General features: G+C 49.1%; 1 long non-coding RNA gene across 1 annotated transcript; it reads right to left on the bottom strand.

The window, feature by feature from the left end:
• Positions 1 to 432: 432 nt before the first annotated feature.
• Positions 433 to 2,846, bottom strand: LOC139998755 (uncharacterized). The gene is made up of 2 exons (XR_011803636.1): positions 2,255 to 2,846; positions 433 to 743 (listed from the first exon to the last, which is right to left on the bottom strand). It is a non-coding gene; the product is annotated as an uncharacterized lncRNA (long non-coding RNA).
• Positions 2,847 to 4,933: the final 2,087 nt, after the last annotated feature.

Raw genomic sequence — 4,933 nt, forward strand, 5'->3', positions numbered from 1 at the left:
GAATAGGTGATGAGGTGATTACCGAACCCTGGTTGCCATGGGGAAGGGAGGAGGGTGATTGCTTTTTGATTGAAGAAACTGCGAGGCACCTACGGTAACTTATTACTAACACACACTCAAGGTGCACTTGCCATCGATGCATCTGACGGAGAGCAGCCGTCCGTCTTGCTCATGTCTAAGGAGTCAGCTTTCGCAGCGTTAGTTATTGGCGATGAAGGTCAGATTTCCACAGCTGGCCGTTCCTGTCGCATCCCTCGGATTTTGTGTGGCTGTGGGAGTGATTCCCTCCGGGGCGGGTGATTGAATTTGTGAGCGAGGCCGGGCGGTACGGGGGTGCTCACAAATCAAACAGGCAGCTGGCCACGTACAGCGAGTTGCTTCAGCAGCGCCCGGCGCAAGGCAGCGATGTGAAATGAGAAGTGGAGGCTGAGGTCTATTAAACACGTCAGATTATTGAGCTGGTGGGCTGGGGAGCAACTCCTGCAACTCCTTCACATTCAAAAATCTTTGGAGAAAAGCTGCGTTGGTGTGGTTTATGAGGTGACAAAGGGCACGGCTTGGTCTGCAAAAGCAGCACCAGACTGTGGCAGGGATGGGGCTGAGCATGTCAGGAGCATAACGGAGGGGCTGGGGCAAGGGTGGTGGCTGCTCTCTGCTGGTGCTGAGAAGTGCTGAGCGCCTTCATCCTGCTCTATCCCCTCTCCTGCATGGCATGGCTAAGGGCTGTGCTTGGCATCTTGTTTCTGTCGAAAAAAGAGAAGCATTTTGGGTGCAACCATTAACAATATTGGCTAACTCAATCCTTCTTTACCAGTTGGCCCTGTACTGCATGCAAGTACCAGGCCAGCTTGTTTGCCCAATTTCAGCGTGGGTTTCCACCCTGCTTAGTGCTTCCCATGCTGGAAGCAGCCACCAAGTAGCCAGAGTCTTTGGGATGCCACTTAATTCTCTTATCCTTGTCCTTAATGATCAGACAGCGGTGGAGCCACATCACAGTAATTGTATTCATCTCCTTCTCTGCTTTTCCTTGTAAATTTGTTCCTTGCATTTGTTTCTGGATGGCAGATGTGTTAATGGATGGCTAGTTTCAATGTGTTTATCTTTCTTGTGCTGTGCATTTTGGATATATAAGCGGTGAGAAGAGATAAGCACATAGAAACCACTTCTGCATTAATGCGAGCAATTCAGAGATTATAAATATATATGAGAGAAATTCTGTGCTTATGAGTATATTTTAATGTTTTGTTTAATGCATTGACTCTCTGGGGACGAGACAAGAAAAAAAAAACACCTCATTTGTATAATTTAAGCGGCTGGCAATAAAAATAGGAGCAAAGAAAGGACAAATTAAATATCCATGCTTTCAAATATATGCAGATAGCTTGCCTTTGAGGGGCCAGCCCTTGCAGCGGGGTCCTACAGCTTCAGCCCAGCCTTTCCTGGACTGAAGCCTTGCACTGTGATGCCTATGGGACCCGGCATCTCCCTGGGGTGGCAGGACAGAGGCAAGTCAAGTCCCAGCATGTACAAGGGAATGAGGGGGACATGGGGAGAGCTGCTTGGGGTTTTCCCTCTGCGAGGGCTATGGAAAGGACAGCAGGGACTGCCAAAGCCAGTTGTGCTCCCCTTCCCCCTGGGTGGACGGCAGGCCTCACGTACTAAGGAGGATAAAGGGTAAGTCATAATGAATAAGAGATTCATCCAGTTCCCATGTTGGCTCTCTGGTTCTTGGAGCTCCTCCTAGCAGAGGAGGCACATGTGCACTTCCCTAAGCACATTTCTTTATGTTCTTTCTTTCTTTCTACTTCACCACCTTAGCTGTTTTCAGGTCTGTATGTGTCCAGCTCTTTGTTTAGGGTCACACTCCACGGTCTCACCCCTTTAGTTGCAGATTTCTTTTATTCCAGCACAGCATGCCAAGGAATAATAATCATGCAAAATAATGCTTAACTTTTCTCACAGTTAAGAAAGGTCTTGGGAAAACAAAACAAAACAAAACAACCCCAGCAATAATCTATCAAAACATTCCCCATGGGCAAAAGCTGCTTAACTGAGCACGCTTACGCTTATCAGCAAAAACTAAACACTACTTTTCTCTTTCTCACTCCTTTTGAGCCCTTTTCATCAGCAGAACACATCTCTGTCCCCACAGAGCAGGAGGCAGACCTTCCTCAAAGAGCGCCATGCCCTGAGGATTTCCTCCAGTCGTTTCCAATTGCAGACCTGGAAAAGGTCTCTGGATTATTGGCCATACCTCTGTGCTACAAGATCAGGCAGCGAGTGATGCCTCTGACTGCCTGGCTTATTCAGTGCTTCGAGTCTGCAGATAAGAAGTCCAAGATCTGGCTGTTGGGTTGCGCTGTAGCCCTGCAGCCAGATGAAGAGGGAGATTTCCCCGTGTCCTGGTGGTTCTCTCTTGGCAGAGGGCAAGGAGGTGGAGCTGCTCCTTCACCACCACCTGGACCCCTGCCCCTGTCACTGCCCCAGCTTTCCCAAGTTTTGCTTATTGCTCGCTGGAGCTAAAGGTTCAGGAAAGGGTTTGCTGTTGCTAGGAGTTCTGGCTTCCAGTTCTGGCATTGTGCCCTGCACAAAAGCTTTGCTGTTTCCATGACAATTATGTCAGCGTTCTGGCTTCTGGGCTATCCTGCCTTGACTTTGGAAAGGGAACATGGGAGATGGGATCAAGAAGAGAATTCTTGTGTTCTGCTTTAAAGAGAAGACACCCCCACCCTAACCAGCCTTCCTGCACTGTGCTTCCAGATGCAGACCCAAGGCTGTGGATGGTTTCTCTTTTGGGACACGTGTCTGTGTGGATCCATTGCACTCTCCTGCAGTCTGGATGTGCCTGTCCCATGTGACATGATATTATCTAAGCCACAAATTTCCATTCACAACCTGTGGCCACACAGATATTCAATTTTTTTTTTTTTTTTTTTTTTTTTTTAGGGACCATGCTGTTTTCATATGCCTTTATTGGCAGAGAAGTATATTTATATATAAATATTGATTATTCCTCAAGTGTGCAAGAAAAGCCCATAGAGATGGAAACCCATTTCAGCTTCATTATCTTATTTTTCACTGCAAGAGGCTGGTGCATTGGTTCCAGAAAATGGTGACCACAAGAAGAGGCTTCACATCCAACACAGTGAATGGATGGGAGATTCCCTGGAGGACCCAGTTGCCCATTTTGGCCCCCCAGGGTCCCTGTGGAACAAGGAGGTTCCTGAAAACCATCCAGCCTTGAGACTGGAAGGTTACCCCAAAACAGTAATGAGCATTTCACCTTTCTGCAGGGAGAAAAATGAACACATTGCAGTTCAGACCTCTTGGAAAGATCTAATGTGGTATTTATTTCAGGTATAAATTTGGATATATAAAAATGGCACCTTTGTTCTCAGCCTGCAGCGCTGGATCCAGCTCTGACTTGTAAATTAGGAGTGGATCCTTTAAGTCAGTGGAATTACGGCAGCCGATATGACAGCAGCCTCACCTTGACAGTATTTCGTTCACCGTGGGCCTCGCTGCAAGCTCCTGCTGGTATAAATCAGAGGAAACGCTGCTGAAGTCAACCCTGGTGGAGAGGGAATGAAAGAGAAGGCAATCTGTGTGTTTTCAGGCAGCAGATAACGTCTGCACGCCCTCCTGCCACAAAGGAGGCTTGGGCATGCATCACGGGGGAGGCAGCATCCCGCCGCCTCGCTGAGCACTCGGGTCCGTGCTGAAATGATGGCACCAAAAACATCTGAGCACCAACCCCAGGCTGGAGACAGGGCTCAGAAGACCTGTGCGTGGTGCTTGCTGTGATGCTTTCCCCACCCGCATCCCCTCCTGCTCTCCAAGGAGTGGGCTGAGGATTTAGGAGGATTTTTGCTGCTTTTCTCTGCCTGTTGCACATCCTCTCCTTGAGGCATTCCTGCCAGAGGCTGTGCCAGGTCATTAGATTTTGAAGGAGAACATCCCAGCCTTCACTGAGACTTTATGAGTCAGCCCACTCCGAGTGCTGATCCACGCTGTGAGGCTGTGTAGGAACTCTGTGTTTTCTCCTGTGCTACACAGACCCCAAAAGAACAGCCTAAACAGGCAGAACTGCTGGATGGAGCCTCAGGAAAGGCAGGGTCAGCTCTCGGCGCAGCTCGTGGCTGAGTCACCACGGCTTGGGCAATTACGCTGATGTCTCAGGTGCAGGTCCCAGTACCTGTGGCTGGATGAGCACGTTCCTGCTGGAAATAATCTTCCTCTGGGCACGTGTCTTGTGAGATCCTTGGGCTGCCTCTGGTACCGATTACTGCAGATTTAATGGTGTTATTAGTTTAGCTGGTCAGACCTTTATCAGGACAGATTAGCAGGTGTATGGGAGCTGTAATATCCTTGGCAGCACTATTTCTTCCCCAGTAATTGCCTTAAGATGGTTTCATCTCGCTGTCTGGGTTTGCTTTTCTTTCATTCCTTTTTTTTTTTTTTTTTAATTCTTTCACTTATTTCCTGAATGTTGTGCCACGTTTTCCTTCCTCACGCTGAGAAATAACAGCTCACGATGTGTGAGCAACAGATAATGGGGTACGTCTACCCAAGCGCTCGTTCGCACAGATCTTTAATTCAGCAGCCCTGTGGCAAGTGGCTGAGGAGAGGGAAGTGGTGGCTGACTGCAAATACCTCAAGTGGAAACTGAAAAAAGGCAAAAAGGCTGGGCAGCATCTGTGGCAGTGGCATGTCTGCACAGACACCAAGAGACACGGGGGCAGCATCATCTCGGGGCCATCCCAGCCACCCTCCTCAAGCTCCCCCTCACCGCAGTGATCAGAAATGATGGCTGGTTCAATTTTTCCATCCTCCTTGGTGCTCGGAGGTGCAGAGCTGCTTGGACGAGTACCAGAACCCCACCTCCTGCAGAGGCCGGGAGAGGCCAAGCGGGCAGGCACACAGGACAGGCAGG

This window comes from Anas platyrhynchos, chromosome 15 (genome assembly GCF_047663525.1).
Source record: "Anas platyrhynchos isolate ZD024472 breed Pekin duck chromosome 15, IASCAAS_PekinDuck_T2T, whole genome shotgun sequence".
NCBI lineage: Eukaryota > Metazoa > Chordata > Aves > Anseriformes > Anatidae > Anas > Anas platyrhynchos.